Source organism: Cricetulus griseus, unplaced genomic scaffold, assembly GCF_003668045.3.
Source record: "Cricetulus griseus strain 17A/GY unplaced genomic scaffold, alternate assembly CriGri-PICRH-1.0 unplaced_scaffold_49, whole genome shotgun sequence".
Lineage (NCBI taxonomy): Eukaryota > Metazoa > Chordata > Mammalia > Rodentia > Cricetidae > Cricetulus > Cricetulus griseus.
In genome coordinates this window covers 70,163-97,069 of record NW_023277241.1, presented here as the reverse complement: position 1 = coordinate 97,069, position 26,907 = coordinate 70,163, and the positions used below count along the sequence as shown (strand labels likewise).

Below are 26,907 nucleotides of genomic sequence, written 5' to 3'. Positions count from 1 at the left end.
TTTTACATGTCCACCCTGGGTCTTTTTGCATGCTTGTCAGTGTTCTCTAACCCATATTTTATTTTATAAATGTTATTGGTATATGCTCATGGTACATAGTGATAGGTTTCAGAAAGACATTGTCATACATGTATGTCATATATTTCATGTTCATCCCCTAATATTCTCGAGTATCTTACTCCCCCCACCCTGCATCACATACTGGTCTTCATTCTCCCTAACTGTCACTTTTTAAATGCTAAAATGGAGATTTAAATTTTTCTGAATGAGGAATTTTCTCAGCCCTTATTAAAGTTCAATGACAATTAACCTCTGATTCAGATTTCATAAAAACTTCTTACTGAATTGACCTGAAAGTGAACAAGGCAAATAGTACTTAAAGGCAAGATATTTATTGTAGTAGAGCATTATTATGACAACCAGTATGGTTGCAGTCACATAGAACGCTTCTCTGTTCACTTCCCTATTTTTGCACATGAAAACAATGAGGACTAGAAAATATTCTTGTATGTTTTATTAAAATATTCTCTATACATTTACTAAGCTATACTTTTAGGCCCATGATCTGAACTTTAGGTATCTTCATTGCATCCCAGAGCTCTCTCATGTTCTGGTCATACTTTTAAAGAATTTATATTTAACATTTGTTCTGTGATGCATTTTCTCTACCTTGTTGTTCAGACCTGATACTCTGTTTTTCACATGATTCATCTTATTGGTAAGGTTTTCAACTGAGATTTACATTTGGCTTATTGGATTTTACACTTCCAGCATGACAATTGAGTATTCCTCAGTGTCAGTGGAGGTATGCCTAGTAGATGCAAATTGACCACCTGAAGCAATGGTCCCAGGCAGTGTAAAGAGGAGAAGTCAGGGAGACAGAGTCTGTCTAGTCTTGGAGGTTCCAAAGTGTCATAGGTGGACCTAATCTGGAGAAGCCAGGGTCCCTCACTTGGGTCAGGAGGTCAAGCAAGCTGGATCATGGAGTAAAATTGTTTTCACTATATGGATTCTTGTATGAAACATCTGCCCAGAGTGAGGTGTCTGGGCAGGGTAGGTAGGTCTGATTCAGAGTTTTCCAAGAAATGGGGGGAAGCTGGGATCCCTGGCCTGGTAAAGCCCTGCTGGCTGGGCTTGTAGAGCAGACTCCTGGGGTGCTATGTTGGTATGACAGGCTGTGTAGGCCAGACAGGAGGATGAAATTTGTAAGTAGCTGAGCTTGAAATGCCAGGAAATGCTAGCGTCTCTCTCTGTTTCTAGTGGTTCTGCAACAACATTGATAGACCTAAGCTGAAGCCAGGGCCCCTCACGTGGTGAAGGAGTCCTAGTTGGATGGGTTCCTGAAGCCCAAAATATTTAATTTGAAGGATATTGTAACTTATAGTAGTATTGGTAATATACTGAAAATATACAATAGCTCATAGTTGTGCTTTTCACTTGGGTAAATGGTTGAAATCTTTCCCATTATTGTGGAGTTTTCATTTTATAAACTTATTTTACATAATCTCTTTCAGATCGATGCTGTTAAAGTGTATTTTTGTGCATGACACACCACAAATGATAGCTCTTTCTTCCATCACAAGAAATAGAAAATAGAGAGAAGGGAAGGTAAGAGTTACATTTTATTTTAAAAGGCATTAGAAAGTTTATCTAAAGCATATACTCAGATATTTCTCTAACTCAGGAAGGTTAGTATTTAAATATAACATTAGCAAAAGATTAAATATAAACAGAATGTTTATCTTCAACAGATTAAATCTAGAGTGATGTGTGTGTGTATGTGTGTTCATATATATGATATGTGTGTTATGAATTACATTTCACAATTAAGGAATATTAGAAGGTAAGTTAGAAAGAGAAAGATGTGACCTAAGAATGGGAAGTAATTCAAATATAGAAAATAATTGGAGGAAAATGATACAGAATGTATGATAGAGAGTGAGATATAAGTCTTTATAAAAGGAGTAGCTTAGATTCTTAGTTGGGGTCATCCTTGTAGATTCCTGGAGATTTCTCTAATGCTAGGTTTCTCATTAATCTCATAACAGCTCCTTCTATTGAGTTATGTCCTTGCTCTCCTTCTCTGTTCTTCCCCCAACTCAACCTTCCAGATCCCTCCTGTTCTCCTTCCGCCTCTGCTTCTCCTCCCTTCTTTCTCCTACCTGCCAAGTGAGGCTACCTTAAATGCCCTTCCCCTATAATGAGATTGATGACCACCTTAAAAGCCATCCTAGAGCCTTCATCCAGTAGCTGATCCAGTAGCTGATGGAAGCAGAAGCAGAGATTCACAGCTAAGCACTGAGCCGAACTCCTGGAATCTAGTTGCAGAGCGGGAGGAGTGATAAGCAAAGGGGTCAAGATCATGCTGGGGAAACCCACAGAAACAGTAACCTGAGCAAGTGGGAGCTTATGGACTTCAGACTGACAGCTAGGGAACCAGCATAAGACAGAACCAGGCCCCCTGAAGGTGGGTGTCAGTTTTGGGGCTTGGGCAGTCTGTGGGGCCTCTGGCAGTGGAACCAGTATTTACCCCTACTGTATAATGGGCTTTGAGAGTCATTCCCTATAGAGGGATAATCTCTCAGCATAGATACACAGGGGAGGACCTAGGTCCTGCCCCAAATGATGTGACAGACTTTGATGATCTCCCATGGGAGGCCTCACTCTCCCTGAGGAGTGGATGGGGGGAAGGATGAGAGCATGGTGGGGGGAAATGGGAAGATGGCAAGGAGAAAGAACTGGGATTGGTGGATAAAATATTGTTTTTAGTTTAAAAATAACTTAAAAATACCCCAAAAGGAATAGCAAGATCATATAAATGTGAGAAGACTATAAAATGAGTTTCTTATACAAAGTTTACATTTATAAGAAGGAAAAATATTCCTAACATCAATGTTGTCCTCACTGTCGTCAAGTAGTAGGTTTAGGATCTAGTTGAGTTAAGGCTAGGTATAGCATTATGATTAGGCTTCAGGATATATAATTAGAGTAGATTTAGGGTTAGAGTTTGGTATTAGGATTAGGGTTCACAGCTGTTGTCATGGTGCATATAGGCCTGCCCTGAGCACTTCGGGAATATATAATTGTTTAACAGAATGTTCATGATGGATGCAAGATGAACCTTACAAAAGCATCTTTATTACACTCACTGCATTTTATATATAACTGCATTTTATATGTGCTCTAAGTAGCTCCTTAAACTACAATGCATATCATTTTATAAAGTGGAATAAGGACTGTGTGCATATGAGGTAGTTACTTCTCATCCTGAAACTTGGACAAACCTTCCACAATTGCCTGACAGTTTCTCTGGCCATCCACAACTGGACAATTAAGGAAGAGAACTGCTCCTTCTCCATTAATTGTTTTCAGTAAAATCACATGCCTTTCTTCAGTGTTTATTTTATATTTCCTTCCTTCCCTTGATGAAAATTGGTTTTTTCATATACATTTATATGCTTTTAATATATACCATTTTTGAATACATCATTTTTGAGTGCCTAAATTTATTGAATAAACATTATGAGTTACCGATCCAAAGTTACTAAAGGAGTCTAATTTCCTTTAGATATTGGAGTTACTAGTGTAGTTATACTTTAATGTCACAAAAGTCATTGATGGTTCAGTCATATCTTCTTTAGGTCAATGAGTACTGAATTAGTTAAACTACTACACTGGGACATGTTTCTACTTCATTATCTACAACCTAATAAAATATGTAAAAGGATTCTTCTGTTTCTGAAAAACACTAGTATAAATAAAAAATATAGTGATATATTATTGTTTTTCTAGTTTCCTCTCATATATTACATTGTGACCACAGTTTCCCCTCCTTTCCCACATCCACTCTCCCCCTCCGCACTCCCTCAGATACACCCACCTCTGCCTCCCCTCAGGAAAGAGCAGCCCTCCCAGGGACATCCACCAAACACAACATAACAAGCTACCATGAGACCAGGTACATACCATCACATCAAGTCTGGATGAGGCAATCCAACAGAGGAGAAGGGTCCCACAAGTAGGCAAAAAGAGTCCAACACAGTCCCTGCTCCCACTGCTGTCTTTTCCATTGTATATTTCTGGCTTCTTTATTAAAAAAAAATCAGGTGTCCATAGGTGTATGGATTTAAGGCTGGGTCCATTGATCCACCCATCTTGTTCTGCTAATATGCAGTTTTTATCACTGCAGTTCTGTAATACAGCTTGAAATCAGGGATGGTGATATCTCTGGAAGTTCTTTTAGTATATAGGATTGTTTTAGCTATTTGGACTTTGTTTTGTTCTTCCATATGAAGTTGAGTGTTGTTCTTTCAAGGTCTGTAAAGGATTGTGTTGGAATTTTAATGAGGATTGTGTTGAATCTGTAGATTGCTTTTGATAGGATATCCATTTTTTCTACATTAATCCTGCTGATCCATGAATATGGGAGATCTTTACATCTTCTGCTGTCTTCTTCAATTTCCTTCTTCTTCTTCAAAAACTTGAAGTTTTTATCATACAGGTATTTCACTTGCTTGTCTAGAGTTACCCCAAGATATTTTATGTTATTTGCGGCTATTGTGAAGGGTGTTGTTTCCCTGATTTATTTCTAAGCCAGTTAGTCATTTGCATATAGAAGGGCTCCTTTTTTTTTCTTTTTTGTTAATCTTGTATCCCACTCACTTTACTGAAGGTGTTTGTCAGCTGTAGGAGTTCCCTGGTAGAAGTTTTGGGTCAATTATGTACACTGTATCATCTGCAAATCACAATACTTTGACTTCTTCCCTTCCAATTCATATCCCTTTATATCCTTCAGTGTCTTACTGCTCTAGCTAGAACTTCAAGTACTATATTGAACCTTGTGCATTTGTTTTTCATTGAATTCTCGGAAGTCTTTGATTTCTTTATTTCTTCCTTGACCCAGTTGTTATTTATTAGGGAACTTTTCAGTTTCCATGAGTTTGTAGCCTTTGTGTTGTTTCTATTGTTGAAACTCAGCTTTAATCTGTGGTGGCCTGATAGGATACACAGAGTTATTTCAATTTTCTTGTATCTGTTGAAATTTGCTTTGTGACTGAGTATGTGGTCGATTTTGGAGAATCCTCCATGAGATGCTAAGAAGAAATTATAGTCGTTGGTGTTTGGATAAAATTGTGTGTGTGTGTGTGTGTGTGTGTGTGTGTGTGTGTGTGTGTCCATTAGGTCCATTTAATTTATAACATCTATTAGGTCCAATATTTTATTTAGTTTTTGATTGAATGACCTGTCCATTGGTGAGAGTGAGGTATTGAAGCCTTCCACTATTAATGTGTGAGGTTTAATGTGTGATTTAAGCATTAGTAATGTGTCTTTTACAAATGTGGGTGCCCTTGTGTTTGGGACCTACATGTTAAGAATTGCAATGTCCTCTTGGTGGATTTTTCCTTTGAGTATGAAATGTCCTTATTCATCAGTCTTAGTTAATTTTGGATTGAAGTCTATTTTGTTAGATATTGGAATAGCAATACCAGATTGCTTCTTAGGTCCATTTTTTTGGAAAACACTTTTCCAATCATTTACCCTGAGGTAATATCTATATTTGATATTGGGGTTTGTTTCTTGTATGCAGAAGAAGGATGGATCCTGTTTTTCGATCCATTCTGTTAGCCTGTGTCTTTTTATTGGGGAATTGAGTTCATTAATATTGAGAGATATTCATGACTAATGATTATTCCTGTTATTTTGTTGTTCTTGATGGTGGTTGTATGCATTTACCTTCTTTATTGCTTTTTTGGTATGAGATTATTGTCTGTGTTTTCATGGGTGTAGTTAACTTCCTTGGGTTGTTGTTTTCCTTCTAGTACTTTCAGTAGGGACGGATTTGTGGACAGATACTGTTTGAAGTTGATTTTGTCATGAAGTATCATGTTTCCTCAATCTATGGTGATTTAAGGTTTTGCTGGGTATAGTAATCTGGGCTGGCAACTGTGGTCCCTTGAGTCTGAAAGACATTAATCCAGTCCTTTTTGGCTTTTAGAGTCTCCATTGAGAATTCAGGTGTAATTCTAGTAAGCCTTTATATGTTACATGGCCTTTTCCCCTAGCAGCTTTTAATATTCTTTCTTTGTTCTGTATGTTTTGTGTTTTATTTTGTGGTACAGGGACTTCCTTTTCTGCTCCCATCTATTTGGTGTTTTGTTCAGTCCCTGCATGGGACTGAACTAGACCCTTTGGATGTGGTTGACAGTTATGTTGCTTGATCTTTTTTGGGGGGTTGGGGGCTGGCAGTAGGACCAGGACTTATCCCACTGCCTGAACTGGCTTTTTGGAGCCATTTCCTATGCCATACCTTGCCCAGTTTGATTCATGGGGAGGGCATTGGTCCTGCCTCAACTTAGTATCTCAGACTATGGTGACTCCCCAAGAGAGACCTTGTCCTTTCTCAGGTGTGGATAGGAGGGGTGGGGAGGCAGGAGGAGACAAGGGAGGGGAACTGGGGTTGAAATGTAAAATGAAAAAAATTAAAGAAAAAATATTGAATATTTAAAAAATAATTCAGTCATGAAAGTTCCAACATGCAAGGTTAACTTAATGATACTTTGTGCATAAGGTGCAGAGCCAGGCGTTGGTGGCTTATGCTTTTAATCCCAGCACTCTGGAGGCAGAGGCCAGCAGATCTCTGTGAGTTCGAGGCCAGCCTGGTCTACAGAGTGAGTGCCAGGATAGGCTCCAAAGCTACACAGAGAAATCCCAAAAAACCAAAACCAAACCAAAACAAACAAACAAACAAAAAACCAGAAAAACAGGAACAGAAATTGTCAGAAAAAAAGAAGTTAGAAAAATCCATTCCACAATATCAGCAAAAACAATAAAACATTAGTGGGTTAATTGCAACCAAAACTATGAAATCCAATCTCCAATCTATAAAAGGTGAAACAATATGTACCTATAAAAATAATTGGAAAGATGTTCTGTAGCTGTAGACTGGAAGGATGATTGTCAAAATGTCTATCTTTAACACTGTAAAATTTTAAAAAATGTTCAATATAAGCAAAAATAATTCCAAATGTTCTTTTGGTACTACAAAATTTCTGGCTGGCAAAGAAATTGGGAGCAAGAAAACCTGGAAGTACCACATTTCTTGACTTCCTAAATCCAGCACTCTATTGATCAAAACACTGACCGTGCTAAAAGAACAAGCACAAGAACACAGACAGTTGTTCTCAGATTTAAGCAATACACACCTACAACTGATCTTTTCTAACTATGCCCAGGAATTGCAATATGGAAAGGGTCGTGCCTTCTGTAATGCATGTTTGGATATCTATAGGCAGAATCAAAAAGGATATGTATCTTACAGCTTATACCACAGTCAAATCAAGTTATTGAATCTAAATTGAATCCTTTTATATAGTAGATTTATTTTTAGCTTTTTGAAGGGTCCTCTCACTGATTTCCAGAGGAGCTGGACCAGTAACAATTCCACCAGAATCTGAGGTTTCCCTTTTCCTCCTTTTCCTCTCTAGCATTTGCTGTCTATTAGTTATTTAGTTGCTCTTTGCCATTCTGACTGCAATTACCACAATTCTCACTGTCATATCAAAACCACAATATTTAGAAATAGCAACAGTTTATCACCTCTGTAATTCTGATCAAAACAACAGTTATGAGTTTATGTGCCTCATAATATATTCAGTTTTACCAAGGAGCTCACCTATGAGGATTAGCCAGGCTTTCCTAGGAATATTTCAGGCCTCTAACAATTTCTGATGACTCAGAGGTGTTAGGGGCACCAGGGAATGCTTCGTAAAGGAGCTGGGAACCAGAGAGGATTTGGAAGGTTATTGGAATCAAAGAAGCATCTGGACAGTGGCACCTGAGGCTAAGGAATCAGAAGGTAACCTGGTGTCAGGAAGGTCATTAAAAGGCGCCAGTGGATGCCTGCCTCATTCTTCCTTTATGGGGCTCACCTACAGGGCCAAGGCCAGCTGTTGTTCCTGGACTGTTCCCAGGATCGTGCCACTCATGACAGCTGTGGCAGCAGCACATGACCTTCATCTCTCTGAGTTTCATCATCAGCCCTCTTTGACTCCCTACTCAGCCTGATACAGGTGTTGGGGCTCTCCAAGGACCAGTTCCAAGGCTACAAGGGACCAGGCAGAATAATGATCCACGAACCCCTCCTTCAGTTCCAAAGTTTTCAGTGACAGGAAAGACAAGAGCTTGATGAGTAGGCAGGCTCATGAACTTTTGAAGTCCTGCCTTCCTGCCTCTCTAAAGCAAGCCTGCCACCTACTAGAAATGCTCTCTAGATGAGGCAAACCCAGCGTAAATTCCACCTTCTACCTCCTCGCAAACACAAGCTAAACAATCTCCAGACACATCTCCAGGCAAGTCCCTCACAGACACACCCACACAATGTGCTCAAATAGGCTCCCAGGAAATGCCCTTCTAGACATTCTTTTAACCTAACTCAGAGGACCTGGGAATCCTGTGGTGACCTCAGCCCTGTGGAAAGAGAATTGCAAAGGCTTGGCAGCTACAGTGGAAAGCTGCTCTGAGATCAAGGCCAATGGGGAAAGGAGGGCAGTCATCCACTGCAACCACCTGGCCCTTGGAGTCCTCCAGGGCAGGAATCATGCAGGAGCCAGGAATCCAGAGCCACAGTTGGCAACGTAGACCTGAGCCCTGCAAGAAGATCTTATGTAAAGGAGAAAAAAACGTGGCTGGCTTAGCACCAAGGAGACACTGGGTATCTTGACAGACGATGCTTTTCTAAACATTGCTGAGATCTTGTTTTCTGGCTAATCTTTGTTTCAGTGACTGAAGGATGTTGCTCTCCTCCATGTAAGTAGTCTGTTTCTCTATACTTAAAGGTCTGTGTATTTGATTTTCCATATGTAATGTCAACATATTATATTTACTTATGTAGTTGGATACTGTGAAAGTGGTGACCCTGCACTGGATTTATTAGAAAGAGTGAGACTTCCCACTGAACACAATTATAGTTTCATAATCCCAAGCAGTCATGTTAACACAAAAGGCTCATATTTTTCCTCATGGTCAGTGGATTCTTTCAAGATCCTCATTTTAGAAAAGAATAGGATCATACAGTCAACTGAACTGCCTATCACAAAAATTTTAAATCCAGAATGGAGCTTTTGTTTTGAAGGAAAAACCAAATATATTCTAACTTTTGCTAACTTTAATCATGAAAACAAAATTCTGTGTAAATGCTTATTTACTGTCCTTACTGGATATATGACTTAAGAGTCCATACAGATGCTAGTTCTATAAATTTACATTTTCTAAAATCTTTCAGTGGAACAAAGTGCAGGTGTATGTGCACTGTACTCTGAGGCCACTGACTTTGTATAAATTTCTATTAGCAAGTATCTACTAGGTGGTGGATGATAAAAATCTAATGTTCCAGATCAGGACTTGTGCTACGCAATAGGTTAGAAAACAGGCAAGAACACAGATTTGAGAAATATAAATGCATTTACATTGGAAGAAAGCAGGGTGGTAGAGTGGAGAAATTGAAGGAAATGGTAGTTAGTACAGTGGGCCTAAGAACTTGTAGTCACAGTTCATTCTGACAGTGAGGGGCAATACTCAATAGAGAAGAGAGTGCATCCACTTGGTGCCTGTCAAGGGGATGGCATTACTATGGAGTAGAAAAGACCCATTTATTAGATACTGATGTATTGATTTATTAATTATTTACTTAAAACACTGAATGTACTGTCTATTGCCAAACATGACTCTGCTTGCCACCTGGAACAGGATGACTTGAAAAATAACTGAAGCAATATGTCCTTGCCCTATCAGCCTGACCAGAAATGCTTCTGCCTGTCAACTATCCCACTTGGAAACTGAAAACCAAGCTAAACTCCCTAGTATGCTCCTGTTCTGTTGCCTGCTTGCCCCACCTTGTGGTTTTAGAGTATGAAGTGAAAGTGTGAACAGCCTTTCAGGTGTTGTCCTGGCTTGAGTCCACCTCTGACATCTCTTCCACTCTCATTGTGTCAGAGCACTTTTTCCATAGTCCACAATTGGACAGAGGGAACAGTGACAGCTTCTTTTGAGATCTTGACTTTTAAATTCATGGAATTGCCAGAAAGCAAACTTTGGGATATCCTTCATGTTGTTGAGAGGTAAGCCCACCAGAGATCACCTCATTCACATTCTTAAAGCCAAAAAGAAAATCTTTAGTGCTGTGCAGCCAATGCTGCACAGGGAACTCGCCCAAATCATGCAGCCTCCAAGGCTTATAGCCCTTTGACTTTCATGCACAAAACCTATATGTCTGGTTGTCACACTTCAGTTAGCAAAAAGCAGAGCTACAGAAGCCAGAAAGCAAACTTTGTATATTCAGAGACTTATCTGACAGTAGGGACTAGGTCTTTGATCGATTAGATATTTGTTCTCATTTTGGCAAGTGTTGGGGCCTATGCACTGGATTTTAAGGTGAGAATGATACCTCTAATATGGTATCAGTAGTATTGTCTGGGCGCCTGTCACAATGTAAAGAATTCAGAAGGAAATTTGAACAGTAAGATCTGTTGTACACTTAGGAGACCTTTAAGATCAATGTAATCACTTGTAAGATCAATTACTTTACTTTGAATTCCCATTGTAATTAACTACAATACAATCAAAGGACATGCTGTACATCTTGTACCATGTTCCCTGGTTCTCCTTTATATTCCATTTATGCCCCTGACTCATAACTGGGCCAGTGTGTAAAAGACGTGGTAACAAAGCCTGTGAACTCCCACTGAAAACAACATCATTGAAAGTAAGAATGTATCCCCACAAGAAACCTTGAGGACATATGGACACAGGATCATGACATCTGACTTTGACTTTGTGTGCTTTTCTGGGTCAGTTTAGAATGGCCTTTTGAAGATCTAGTTACTATGCTGTGGTAATCTGAATAAGAATAGCCTCCATAGGCTCATATCTGAATGCTAAGTCCCCAGGAAGTGGAACTCTTTGACAGGATTAAAAGGATTAGATGTGTGGCCCCCTTGGAGGAAGTGAATGACTGGGAGTGAGCTTTGAGGTTTTCAAGGGACTGCAGAGGCACAGTATCTCTCTCTTGTCCTGCTGCCTGCTGATCATGATACAGCTGTCAGCTACTGCTTCACTGACATGCCTGCCTCTGTGCCCCCCACCATGATAATTGACTACATGTCTGAAACTATAAGCAAGCCCCCAATTAAATGCCTTTTCCATAAGAGTTGCCTTGGTCATGGTGTCTTTTCACTGCAATACAACAGTGACTAACACACCTGCCAGTTTGTGACAGTAGGCTGGAGGGCTGAGACAATGTTCTCCAGAAGGTGATATATACTTTCAATCATAGTCCGATATATAGCATACTTTGTCTCATTGCAAAGATTCATGAGTCTAAGACTCAAGGGGGTAGAAATGGAAATGGACCACTCACTATGCCCCCCAGTGGTATACTTGGACAATTTTGTTTCCTCTTCCTATGGATGACTTCCATTCTGCTGGCCAAGGTAGAAGTTCTGGTGATGGGTGCATTTGCCTGGAGACATGACAAAAATTCCATATAACTGGAAGCTCAGGCTCCTTGCTGGTCACTTTGAAATTCTGATGCTGTTATTTTAACAGTCTAAGGATGTAATAACAATTTTAAGGCTGTAATTTGTCAAAATTCTCAGGGTAAACTTGGAATGCATCTCTAAAATGGAGATAAGACAGTCTGATGTGCAGGAGATCCTATAGGGTTCTCTTGGTACTACCATGTTCTGTGATTCATGTTAATAGTAAACTACAACGACCAATCCAGGCAGGATGAGAAAGGATCCAGACCCTTCAAGGAGGAGGTGTGGGTCACTCTTCCAGGAAAAGTACCAAAACCTATTTTGGTATTGCTGAGGTTGGAGGAAATACAGAATGGATTGTAGAGAACGGTAGTTATAAATACAGTCTAATGTCAGTGTTGCAGAAACAAGCATATTTTGTTAAGAACATGTTTATGAATATCCAGAATTTAGTAAGCAAGTATTTATGTTTTCATTATTCTGTTTCCTTATATAATGTAACATCCTTTGAAATAATATCAGGGTATTACATTTAAGTTATGAAAAATCAAACATTTGTTCCCCAAGAGTTATTGGTACCTGTCCTAAAGTATATAATACATTTATGTTACTCCATGAGATAGTTATTGCAGTTTATGTGGAGCTATGACTTAGTTATTGTTTTCATTTGGAAAGTACAATGACATAGGAGATGTGATCATATATCACTTTGATAAGGTGCAGACTTGTGATGGCTAAAGTCACTGTGAGCTTCTCTACATATGGAATCAACTAAAGCCGAGCATCTGGCTTCCCTGTGAAGGATTTCCTTGATTAGATCATTAGAAGTCCAAAGACCCACCCTAAATCTAGATCATTCTGAGGTCAGAAGACCCCCCTCTAAATCTGGGTCAGGCCTCCTGGTGGCAACTACATAATAGGCCATGGAGAAGGAAGCTTATGCTATTTGTATTCTTGCCCTCACTCTCACTGGCAAAGTTCACTTATTCTGCTGCTAAGGCATTACTTTGTTAGTATTAGAACTTATTTCTTTGGAATTTCAATGTATACTCAAGACCAGCTGAGGCATTTGTTCCTGTGGACTGAAGAACTGCTGATTTCTTGGCCTTTCTATTAAGAGTCAGTCATCTTCAGACTAGCTACACCACACCCTGTAAAGCTACTCTAATAAATCATATATATATATATATATATATATATATATATATATATATATATATATATATATCCACTTTTTCCATCTCAGCATAATTCCTGTTTCCTGGTATTTCTTATATCCACAGTAAATGTAGCTCTCCCCTGTCATCAACGATCTTATATTTGCAGCAGTTAGTGACAATTACTGCATAGCACAACTAGTCAAAGCAAAGAAGCTTTGGAGAATTGACTTGAATCCATTTCTCACAGCTTAGATGGACTCCAGATAAGTACTGTCTATCAACAGCTTGTTTTGACATGTGCCTATTCCTGAGAGTACGATGTCTTCCCCCTTTCCCTGGGCTTGAGACTCCCCTTCTCCTACTGCCAAGACTGTGGGCCTAAAAGTCTCGAAAGTAACACCTAAGAAAAACTTTCCCCAGCCAGGTGGCCATAGCTCATGCCTTTAATCCCAGCACTCTGCAGGCAGATCTCTGTGAGTTCAAGGCCAGCCTGGTCTACAGACTGAGTTCCAGGACTGCCAGGACTGTTTCACAGAGAAACCCTGTCCTGAAACAACAACAACAAAACAAAACAGAAAAAGCTTCCCCTCAACTCTTTAACTTTACTTTCTGTCCCTAATATGTATCTGCGGTAACAGATTTCCAATCAATATGACTGCTCCAGCAACCTGTCAGCTCTAAGTATTCCTTTGCAATTCACATCCTAGATGGCTCCAAAACAGCTAGCACAAGGTGGTCCAGCGTCATAGACTGCTCTAGCCAGGCCTGTACTTTCCTAACCCCAGATGGTTGCTTTGAGCCTGGACAGCAAGTAAAAGAGCCTGCTCTTCCTGGCCTTGGTCAGCATTCCAGCTTTTTGGGGTTCGAACAATGATGCCCCAGTGTCAATAGGAAGTAGTCATAGAAGACTATGTTTGTTTCTTTCGTTTTCTTTTCTTTTTCAATTCAGGTACCTATAGTACAAACTACAAATGAGTTCTATTACAATATTCTTGAAATGTTTAAACCTCCCTCAATTTAAACTTAAACACCAAAGGTGTCTCTTTTGCTGTCTACAATTCTCTACATTGCCTACTAAAAACAGTAACCACACAATCAGAAGAAACCAAGATTCCTACACTATATTTCTGGCTGGGAATTTTAGTTAACATGTGTTTGTAGGATATACAGGAAACTCCTGTAAAGCAGAAATTAAAGGAAAAGTCACTTGTTTCCCCTTTGCAAGTTTCAAGACAGTTATTAGAAAGGAGGTTTAGTAATTAATTATAAATTTCAATCTGGTTGTCTAATTTTTTTGAATAGTAGCCAAGAGTTAGGTTTCAGTCACAATGATAAAATCTAGCAAAACTTTTAATTAAGACCTGCCTAGTATTCTTTCCACTTGACAGTTTTCACTTCCACACACATTGCCAAATTCAAAAGGGACCCTGTCACTGGTGTTAAAATCACATCAATACTCAGTGATTTCTGGTTGTATGAGTCAATGTCCCTGTCCCCAGTTTTATGAACAGAGTATCAGGCAAGTACTCTGTCACAATGAGTTAGATGCTTAGCCCGTCAACATTTTCTAGTGGCATTTCCTGGTATGTAGTTTTCAAGTGTTAGCTGTAACGATGATAAGTCTTTCCACCCCGTCTCTATGTGGCTGCCCAAAGTAACACACAGAGATTAATATTAGGTATAATGCTGCTAGCCAATGACTAAGATTTCTTATTTCTAGCTCTGTCTTAAGTATCACCCATAACTATTAATCTATACATTTTATAAAATTATCTTATTGAGGACGCCGGCAGAATATGTCTTGTCTTCCTGGAATTACATGGCGGCTCTACAGAGAGGAGGAGGAAGAGGAAGAGAGTGACTTCCTACTTGTCCCTGCTTATATTTTGAGTCTTCCTCCTATGTCACTTCCTGCCTGGATCACAAGACTACTACTTTTCCCAGAATCCACCTTGACTCCTAGTCCCACCTATCTTGCTTTCCTATTGGCCAACAGTACTTTATCAATCAATAAAACAAATATATACACAGAAGGACTTTCCCCATTAGTTAGCATTTTTGAAAGGTAATCATTTCCATGATTCCATCAAAGATGACATACCTTTGGGCTGTGATAAAACAGTACTAATTGGGTCCTAATCAAAGGTTTAATAGGGACTGTGTTAGTTTGAGGTGTGCTTATTCCTGGAGACAGACAGCATCTTGGGGATGAATCATTAGACCTCAGAGACTTTGGATACTGATGGGATGGCTGGTCTGTAAGAAAATGAATGAATTAACTTCAAATAAACCCAAATACTTTTTTAAATGTGTGTAATAAGATTTGCTGTGTCACTCTGGATACTGTAAAGCCACACATTTGTATCTATCAGAATCTGTTGTCCTCACTGGAAGTAACAAAGCAGATGAGAGAGTTCAACCTTCCTTCCTTCTGACACTGGATATAGCTAAACCTGAACCTATTCTCCCATAGTAGCATGCTCAGCATCCTTAGTTCACAATTATTCTCCACTTAGGCTCAGGAAGGGTCCATAGATCCCAAGCCTCATGTGAGTCGCCAAATGGGCTTCTACCAGTAAACTTCTATTCAACATGCTGTGTTTCCTTTGTTTGTGAACTTTGTGACAGAGCCCCTGGTGTTGCTGCATCTCCTCTTTTGCACACATTTGAGGAGAGGAGACACGAACTAACACAAAGGCAAAGTGATTTCTGCATCTTCTAGTCAAAAATCATTAAACAATGCAAGGCAAATTTCCAAGTCCTCAAATGTGTGAGATGTTTCAGGAAAGACTGAGGGTATAGTATAGTTGGCTTATTGCTTTGAGGAAAAGGCCTTATCAATATTTTATAATCTGGTTAAAATATATATTGTGTTAAAATAAATAGAAAATAGAAAGTCAGATAAATAGAAAATCTAAAATAAAAGACAATAAACATACACAAATTCATGCCGATATAAAAGTTAAACAAAATTTAATAATTGTCATTATTAAAATTCTCTGAAACTAAAAACTAACTTTCCTTTAGTTTCAAAATAAGACATGAAGAGAGACAATCTTCTATAACCTAGGTAGAAGAAAGCATACCTTTCATAAAGAGCTGAGCAGCTTGAAGAGGCAGGCAAGTGACATCAAAGCAGATGGTCCAGCAGTCAGAAACTTGTGGATGATAGATTGCAGGAAAACCTGGTCACAGCTGCTTTAAGAATCAAAAACATTTAAAATGCAATCAAAATAAAAAAATTTCCCTGACATTAGTAACAACCTGAAACTCCTAAACAGCAAATAGCAATAGTAAAAAACAAACAAACAAGCAAACTGGTTTCATAGAATAGTCAACATGAAAGCTTGGCATGCACAGTAACATAGTGGTCATAAAGACTTGAAATGATGGCAGGAAGAACAAGTTCACAGTATAAGCAAGCCAGTAATCTCCTCAACTCTAGTAAAGCTGCAAAACATATTAACAACAGCAGGAGCCATGCATGTCAGTTCTAAGTACTTTATTGGCAACTATCTGATTAAAGGTCAACTATTTCATCTGACTTCTTTCAACAATCCGACCCATGAAAGCCTGTACACCAACCTTCACCATGTTTTCAAAAGAGATAGCAGAAAAGCTGGCACTTAGAAACCTCACATACTTTTGATACTTATCAATGTTTCTTACTGACTGTTTGTATTATTTCATAGACTGTTCACTTAAGACCTTTACCACAAAACTAAGGAATTGCAGTCATCTGACAGAAGAAAATAAAAACACACAGAATGTTGAGACAAAAAAGAAAGCAACCAGTTGAGAAACCTCTCCTTTTGGATAAATAAAAATCACTTAACATCATGATTACCAGAAAATTCACAAATAGAAAGTATTTGTATTTTTATGATTTAACATCAGATTTTAATGGTCTCAAATTAAAACTACATCCATTTTTCCTCTGACTTCTGTGAGGTGATGGTACAAATACTTTTAAAAAACTGAAAAAATATCAGTGTTTCTAAATGAGATCAAATGATCGTGATTTAACAGGCAAAAAAATGAAAGAAAAGAAAACAAACAAAAAATACCAGCAGTTAGTTTTACCTACTGTCTACTTGTCTGCTCAGAATTCCTAGGACCTTCACATTAACAAACTTGGAAAATGTACACAAACACTGCTAATTCAGTTACACTATGAAGAGCACAGAGGTATCAATTCTAAAGTAGGAAATTCCAACATTAATTTTGAAAAGAAAACCAAGAATCATTCCTGAACTAAGAATTGTTTATAAATATGTTTGCATAATGCAGTTAGTGTGACTATTCACCTTCATTTATTACTGATACATCCACATGAGAATTATTAAGCTGTAGGGTGGCTTGCAAAGCAGGAGGCAATGATCGGTTTAGGAAGATCTGGGTCCTGAAGTAATGGAAGTATTCCATTTTGTGTTCCCTGATTGTGGTACAGGAGAAAGAAGTATATTGAAACAGATGTTGGAGATGCAGAGGTGAGTTTCAGGCCACAGGTTGAAGATATGCAAGGAGTTGTGCAAGAATATAATACTGATTTGTCTCCTGTTGCAGATTCTAAATAAAAGACAGATAAGGCTAAAATAAAATTATCTCAACATCAGAAACTAAACCACCACCATCACAGTAACATCTTCCGTGTACTACACACTTAACACAAACTATATTTGATCCTCAGGAAATGGACACCTGACTATAATATACTGAAGTAGATGATTTACATCCCTGTTTATCAGTGAGAAACTGGAAAGTGAAAAATTCTAGTTACTTAAATGTAAAAAGCTAATCAATTATTTTCATGTGTGATTTGGAAATCCTTGTTATATGGTTATATAGCAAGCACACATTCAAAGAGTTTCCATCAGAACAAAGGAACATAGCAAGGCTACAGGACTTAACTCAAGTACTGTATCAAATAAGGTAAAAATGCATGTGTACAGCAATAACCAACAGACAATGGCCTAAATAGATAGACACAAGGTAGGTACCTTGCCAGTCAGGACCAAAATGAGCTAAAATATAATGAATAGGAAGACTGGGGTAAAAATTTTGTGGTTGTAAAATTTTACAGTGAATATTAATACCTCTGAACAGATGCTTTAAATAGTATAAATAAATGGGAACCCCATTTCAAATATTTGCAAATAAAAGATGAATGAATTTAGATGGAAGTTTGTCTCTTCTGCATATGTGAATATTCATTGCAGCTGAACACATTTAAACCTTTCAGTTTCCTTACAATATTAACATTGATCTACCAAATTATGACCATTTGCTAAAGCATCGTGTTTTCTATATACCAATTTAAAATCATATACATATTGTGATTAATAAAGCTGTGCCAAGAGTCCAAGTGGCAGATTCAAGAGCACTGCATGAGAATTGTGCTGATAACTAACCTGATCATAAACATCTGTGTTTAATTTGAGGCACTAGAAGAGCAACCTTCATGGCCCCAGAGAAGTTGAGAATGACTACAACTTAGAGGCATATCAGTCTTTTCACAATATCTAGGAATAATAACTTTCTATGTATGGCTTTCAAAGTTACTTTGCATGCATTTCATGGACATGCTAATGAACACAATAGCTCAGAAGTCCTCTGATATTTTCCAGACCCTGAGCCCAGCAGACTACCTATCATTTACTTCCAGCTTTGCTGGTTTGGGTTCATAGACACATGACAGAAACATTACTGAAAAGATAACAGTTTCTCTTGTTGACTCGTGTGGTTTAAGAGTCTAGCACAGTGGAGCCTCCTAAGCCTGGGGACTGAGCACTGGGGAACCCTTCCTGGCAGACCAGCCCATCCAGAGACTGCCAGTATCCTAGTCACCCTTCCACCCAAGGGAGGAGAGAGGAGTCCTGCCTCCACCTACAAGAAGAGGAGAGCCATCAGAGTATTGGACCTGCCCGCACCCACTGGAAGAGAACCTTGGTCCTGTACTCACCAGGAGAGGGAGAGACCCCACCAGTACCCACTGGAAGAAGGGATGGGAAGACGACAGTATAAGAAAGAACACAGTCAACAATAAAACGATCCATATGATGACACCACAGTCTAGGGACTCCACACCAGCAAAACCTGAACATCACAACACAGATGAAGCAGAAGAAAAAGACCCTAAAAACAAATGTATGAAGATGATAGAGACCCTCATAGAAGTAATGAGAAAATGCCTTAAAGAAATGGAAGAAAAAAACAAACAAAAATTCAAGAAATGGAGGAAAAGACAAACCAAAAGTTGCAAGAAACAATTCAGATAGTGCAAGTGTCAAAAGCTGAAATAGAGACAATAAAAAATACCATAGTCTGAGGAATGGTGGAAATAGCAAAGATGGGGAAATCATCAGGAACTACAGATGCAAGCATAAACAACAGAATTCAAGAGATGGAAGAGAGACTCTCAGGCATTGAAGATACTCTAGGAGAAATAGATACACTGACCAAAGAAAATCTCAAGCCCAACAAATCCCTAACACAAAATATCCAGGAAATATGGGACACCATGAAAATACCAAACCTAAGAATAAAAGGTATAGCAGAAGGTGAAGAAACCCAACTCAAAGGTGCAGAAAACATATTCAACAAAATCATAGAAGAAAACTTTCCCGACTAAAAGACATGCCAATGAAAGTACAAGAAGCTTATAGAACACCAAATAGAATGAACCACAAAAAATCCCTTCACCACATAATAATCAAAACAACAAACATACAGAATACAGAAAGAATATTAAGAGCAGCAAAGGAAAAAGGCCATCTGACATATAAAAGCAAACCTATCAGAATTACACCTGACTTCTCCATGGAAACTCTGAAAGCCAGAAGGTCCTGGATAGATATTCTACCAACACCAAGAGACCACAGATGCCAGCCCAGACTACTATACCTAGCCAAGCTTTCAATCACGATAGATGGACAAAACAGGATATTCCATGACAAAACCAGATTTAAACAATACATATCCACTAATACAGCCCTACAGAAAGTTCTGGAAGGAAAACTTCAACCCAAGAATGTTAACTACACCCACAAAAACATAGGTAATAGATAATCCCACTTTAGCAACAGCCAAAAGAAAAAAGGGGTGGAAAAACACACACATAATACCACCACAACCAACAAATCCAAAACGAACAAGAATGAACAATCAGTGGTCATTAATATCCCTCAATATTAATGATCTTAACTTGCCTATAAAAAGACACAGGCTAACAGAATGGATAAGAAGACAGAATCCATCCTTCTGCTTCATACAAGAGACACACCTCAACTTCAAAGACAGACATTACCTCAGAGTTAAGGGTTGGCATAAGATTTTCCAATCAAATGGGCCCAAGAAACAAGCAGGTATAGCAATTCTCATATCTAAAACATTAGACTTTAAACTGAAATCAATCAAAAGAAATGAAGGAGGTCATTTCATATTCATCACAGAAGAAATCCATCAAGATGAAGTCTCAATTCTGAACAGGTTTGCCCCAAATATAAAGGCATCCACATTAGTAAAAAAAAAAAATTACTAAAACTCAAATCACACATAAAACCTCACACACTTACAGTGGGAGACTTCAACACTCCACTCTCACCATTAGACAGAAACTTAACAAAGAAACAAAGGAACTAATAGAAGTTATGACCCAATTGGGTTTAACAGACATCTGTAGAACATTCCATCCAAACACAAAAGAATATACTTTTTTCTCAGCATCACATGGAACCTTCTCTAAAATCAACCACATGCTCAACAATATAGCAAACCTTAATAGGTACAAAAAAATTGGAATAGCCCCCTGTGTCTAATCAGAGGACCATGCTTTAAAATTAGAATTCAAGAACAACACAAATTGCAGAAACCCCACAAACTCGTGGAAATTGAGCAATGTACAATTGCACCATTCAATGGTCAAGTAAGTAATAGTAATAAAAAAAGAAATTAAAACTTCCTACATTTCAATAAGAATGAAGACACAACATACCCAAACTTATGGGACACTTTGAAAGAAGTGCTAAGAGGAAAGTTCATAGCACTAGGTGCCCACATGAAGAAACTGGAGAATAGTCACACTAGAGAATTAACAGCACAACTAAAAGCTCTAGAACAAAAAGAATCAAACTCACCCCGGAGAAGCTATTTCATAGAAGCTATGAAATAATCAAATTGAGGGCTGAAATCAATAAAGTAAAAACTAGGAAACGATACAAAGAATTAATGTAAGGAAGAGTTGGTTCTTGGAGAAAATCAACAAGATGGAGAAATTTTTATCCAATCTTACCAAAATGCAGAGAGAGAACGTGCAAATTTACAAAACAAGAAATGAAAAGGGGACATAACAAAGGACACTGAGGAACTCCAGAGTACAGGTCATACTTTGAAAACCTGTACTCTACAACATTCGAAAATCTAAATAAATGGACAATTTTTTTGGACAGATATCACCTACCAAAATTAAAACAAGAACAGATAAGCAGTTTAAATAGATCCATCACCTCTAATGAAATTGAAATAGTCATCAAAGATCTAAAAAAAAAAAAAAAAAAAAAAAAGCCCAGGGCCAGATAGTTTCAGTGCAGATTTTACGAGAAATTCAAAGAACAGGTAATACCAATTCTTCTCAAAGTATTCCATATAATAGAAGCAGAAGGGTCATTGCCAAACTCTTTTTAGGAGGCTTCAATTACCTTGATACCCAAACCACACAAAGACAAAACTAACAAAGAAAAATACAGACCAATATCCCTCATGAACATTAATGCAAAAATACTCAATAAAATACTGGCAAATCTAATCCAAGAACACATCAGAAAAATCATCCACCATGATCAGGTAGGCTTCATCCCAGGGATGCAGGGGTGGTTCAACATACGAAAATGCATCAACTTAATCCACCATATAAACAAACTGAAAAAGAAAAATCACGTAATAATCTCACTAGATGCTGAAAAAGCCATTAATAAAATCCAACACCCCTTCATGATAAATGTCTTGGAGACATCAAGGATAACAGGAACATCCCTAAACATAATAAAAGCAATATACAACAAACCAACAGCCAACATCAAACTAAATGGAGAGAAATTCAACGTGATTCCTCTAAAATCAGGAACAAGACAAGGCTGTTCACTCTTTCCATATCTCTTCAATATTGTACTCAAAATTCTAGCTAAAGCAATAATAAAACAGAAGGAGATCAAGGGGATACACATGGAAAGGAAAAAGTCAAGCTTCTACTATTTGCAGATGATATGATAGTTTACATAAGTGACCAAAACAAAGTCTATCAGGGAAATCCTACAGCTAATAAACACCTTCAGGAAAGGGGCAGGATACAAGATTAGCTCAAAAAAATCAGTAGCCCTACTATATATAGGTGATAAATGGGCTGAGAAAGAAATAAGAAAAACATCACCCTTTACAATAGCATAAAACAACATAAAATATCTTGGGGCTATGCTAACCAAACATGCAAAAGACCTGTATAGCAACAATTTTAAGTCTTTAGAGAAAGAAATGAAAGAAGATAACAGAAAATGGAAAGATCTCCCATGCACTTGGATAGGTGGGATCAACATAGTAAAAATGGCAATCTTGCCAAAAGCAATCTACAGATTCAATGCAATCCCCATTAAAATCCCAGCACAATTCTTCACAAACCTTGAAAGAACAATACCCAACTTTATATGGAAAAACAGTCAACCCGGAAAAACAACCCTGTACAATAAAGGAACTTCCAGAGGCATCACCATCTCTGACTTCTAACTCTATTATAGAGCTATAGTTTTGAAAACAGCTTGGTACTGGCACAAAAATAGACAAGTAGACCACTGGAATTGAATTGAAAACCCTGATGTGAACCCACACACCTGTGAACACCTGATTTTTGACAAAGAAGCTAAAATTATACAATAGGGGAAAAAAAGCACCTTCAACAAATGGTACTTGCATAATTGGATGCTGGCATGAATAAGACTGCAGATAGATCCATATCTATCACCACGCACAAAACTTTAAGTCCAAATGGATCAAAGACCTCAACATAAATCCAGCCACACTGAACCTCTTATAAGAGAAAGTAGGAGGTGCCCTTGAGTTAATTGGTACAGGAGACTGCTTCCTGTACATAACTCCATAGCACAGACACTGAGATGGAGAATTAATAAATGGGATCTCCTGAAACTGAGAAGCTTCTGTAAGGCAAAGGACACAGTCCACAAAATAAAACGGCAGGCCACAGAATTGGTAAAGATAGTTACCAACCCACAGCTCACAGAGGGCTGATTTCCAAAATATACAAAGAACTCAAGAAACTAGTCACAAAACACCAAATAATCCAATTAAAAAGTGGGGTACAGAACTAAATAGAGAATTATCAGTATAGGAACCTAAAATGGCTTAAAGACACTTAAAGTGGGCAACATCCTTAGCCACCAGGGAAATGCAAATCAAAACTCTGTGATATCATCTTGCTCCTATCAGAATGGCTAAAATCAAAGGTACCAATGACAGTTTATTCTAGACAGGATGTAGAGAAAGGGGAACACTTCTCCACTGCTGGTGGGAGTGCAAACTAGTACAGTCACTTTGGAAATCATTATGGCTGTTTCTCAGGAAAATGGGAATCAGTCTACCACAAGGTCCAGCAATTCCACTCTTAGGCATATACCCTAAAGATGCACATTCATATAACAAGGATATCTGTTCAACTATATTAATAGCAGCATTATTTGTAATAGCCAGAACCTGGAAGCAACCTAGATGCCCCTCAACTGAAGAATGTATAAGGAAAATGTGGTACATTTACACAATGCAGTACTACTCAGGGGGAAATAAAACAGTGGAATCGTGAGATTGCAGGCAAATGGATGGAACTAGAAGAAACCATCCTGAATGAGGTAACCCAGTCACCAAAAGACAAACATGGTATGTACTCTTTCATATATGGATTTTAGACAGAGCAAAGTTTTACCAGCCTACAATCCACACCGCCAGAGAAGGTAGGAAACAAGGACGACCCTTAGGAAACATACATGGTCCCTGGGAGAAGGGCAAAGGGAAAGGTTCTCCTGAGCTAATTGGGAGCATGGGGGAGGGGAGAGGGAGTTGTGAGAAAGAGATGGGGAGAAGAGGAGGGGAGAGGAGGACATGAGGGAGCAGAAATATTGAGTCAGGGGAAAAATAGAGGAGAGCAAGAAAAGAGATACCATAATAGAGGATGCCATTATAGATTTAAAGAGAAATCTGGCACTAGGGAAATGTCTAGAGGTCTACAAGGATGACCTCAACTAACAATCTAAGCAATAGTGGAGAGGCTACCTTAAAAGTCCTTCTCCAATAATGATATTGGTGCCATCCTAGAGCCTTCATCCAGTAGCTGATGGAAGCAGAAGCAGACACCCACATCAAAACACTGAGCTAAACTCTGGAATCCAGTTACAGAGTGGGAGGAGTGATGAGCAAAGTGGGCAAGACCAGGCTGGAGAAACCCACAGAAACAGCTGACCTGAACAAGGAGGAGCTCATGGACCCCAGACTGATACTTAGGAAACCAGCATAGGACTGATCCAGACCCCCTGAATGTGAGTGTCAGTTAGGAGGCCTGAGTGATCTATGAGGCCTCTGGTGGTGGATCAGTATTTATCCCTATGAATGGACTTTGGGAGCCCCATTTCACATAGATGGATACTCTCTCAGCCTAGGCACAAGAGGGAGGGCCTAGGTCATGCTCCAAATGCTTCAAAGACAGACTTTGAAGATCCCCCTTGGCAGGCCTCATCCTCCCTGGGGAGCAGAAAGTGGATGGGATAAGGGGTCAGTGTGGCTCAGGGGAGGAGGGGAGAGAGAAGGAACTGGGATTGACATGTAAAATAGTCTTGTTTCTAATTTAAATAAAAGAGTCTATTATTCTTATTTGTATTCATTAAATTTTATCTGTACAAATATTTGTGACTTTCCTTTGCTCCTGTCCATTAAAAGCATTTTTCTTTTACTTTAGAAAGAAACAAATATTATTTTATTTGTTGTATGAATTATTAAATCAGTTCTTATATTCTATGGCATTATCTTCTTCTTTCATTTTAGACATTGCCACCTTGGTAGTGTAAAGTTGATGAAGGCACAGGAGTTTTCAGTTTTGTTTTGTTGCTGCAGTGTCTATTCAAGAGCTTTGAAATGTTAAGAATTTAAAATATTCTTCAATGTTACCCTTACACCAATAAATAAAAGTCAGCATAAAAGGACAATAATACTTATCACCATGAAGAAATAAATCTCAGACTGTAGTGTTATTCAATAGTAGAGATCTTGCTTATGGTTATGAATGAATTAACTTCTAATTTTAATAGGTTATTTATGTAGAATAGATCCATGCATTTTTGTAGAACAGAGACTAGTTGGAGATCAGTTGGTTCCATGTACACTTTATGGGTCCCTAGGGCAAGTGACATCTCTGAAGGGTTAATTTCTCTATTCTAATTTTGGTGCTGATTTGTCACATGAACTTTTAATCCTAGGATGCAGGAGGCAAGCAGATTTCTGATTTTTGAGGACAGCCTGTTTTTTTTGTAACCAGTTCCAGGCCGGTCAGATTAACAGTGAGAGTGGCTCCAAAAAAACCACAAAAGTTTCTTGTGAGTGTTAGATCATACTAGACTTCTTATCAGCATTGCTTTAATTATGTAATACACACTGAAATACAAAGACAGCATGCTCCACTGTTAAACTATATGTCCATAAGAGGGAATATAATTTTCCCTTTCCACTTTTACTTATAAATTGTTGACTTGTATTTCTGACTTTTGCCAGAAGGGGGAGGAACTTACCTTCATCTACACTTCATAGAAATCTGTTCTAGTCTGTCCATCAAAATACTCTACCAGGAAACAATTGGTTAAAATATATTTCTGATCTGCATTTTTCTGTTCTGCGAAGCAACTCTCTTCTGGAATACATTAAGAATTTATAACTACCCGTTTTTAGGGTGAAAACATGATTCCTGATGGCATGGTTGTTCTCCTGGATACAGTGAAGATGGTGTCACTCCATTCATGACTTTCTTGTTTGTTTTTTTGTTTTGTTTTGTTTTTGTTTTTTAAGACAGGGGTTCTCTGTGTAGCTTTGGAGCTTATCCTGGCACTCGCTCTGGAGACCAGGCAGGCCTCAACCTCACAGAGATCCACCTGTCTCTGCCTCCTGAGTTCTGGGATTAAAGGTGTGTGCCACCAACGCCCGGCCATTCATGACTTTTTTAAAGGATGGCTTAGAGATGGAAAAATGTTAACAAATTGGATCTATCACCTGTCACCATAACCGACTGCTGCTTACCATCCATACAATACCAGGACTTAGAACAAATAGGACTGATATCATCTTGAGCTTTCATTTTGACCATGATTTATCTGATTTTTTTCTTTTTTTAAAAAAGAAAGATCATGTCATGTAGGTTGTCTGAAAATAAAGTGCATGTAAATTAAATGAAAGAATATATTACTCGGGTAATAGCAATACTAATCAATTTACTGTGGTATTCTGACAACAGGCAAGAAATCGCTGAGCTCAGAGCACTGTTGTATCAAGGGTAGGATAATTTTGTTACTTTGTTTGTTGCAGGACCAACCTACAGCAGAAAAAAGATTGTTAGGTGACAGAACCTGAAGTACACACACACACACACACACACACACACACACACACACACACAGAACCTGATGTAAACACACACACACACACACACACACACACACACACACGATTTTCTAGAGATGTATAAATGTACACAAATAGCATGCAATTGTTACTTCCATTCAACTGAGAAAAGCTGCATGTTACTGTGTATGCAAGCTAGGCACAGGCTATGAATATAGTTTAGTGGTACCAAGAGTGCTTATGATGTGTGAGGTTCCATTCAGTTCCCAGCACCTAAAAAAGGGGTGGGAGGGGGGAGTAATGAACCAGCCTGCCTTCATTTCAAGCTTAAAAACCATCAAATAATAAAGAAAAACTAGGCTTAAGCCTGTTTATGATTAAACCTCTGTTTCTCAAGGATTGGCCTATATCTCACCTTTAACCTAAACTGCACATGATTCCATACTGCTATTCCAGTAAACCACAATGTAGTTGTTAGTTTTACTCCTTATTCTTTTGGCTCTTTGCTCTTTGGGGCCCTGCCACCCAGCTCCCAAATAAATCACATGGAGGCTTAT

General features: G+C 38.5%; 1 protein-coding gene across 1 annotated transcript in view; it reads left to right on the top strand.

Moving 5' to 3' along the window:
- Positions 1 to 1,450: 1,450 nt before the first annotated feature.
- Positions 1,451 to 26,907, top strand: part of LOC113839063 (POTE ankyrin domain family member A-like) — a gene marked incomplete at its 3' end in the record, with an annotated part of 94,446 nt that continues 68,989 nt past the window's right edge. Inside the window, 1 exon segment of the mRNA XM_035453871.1 lies at positions 1,451 to 1,608.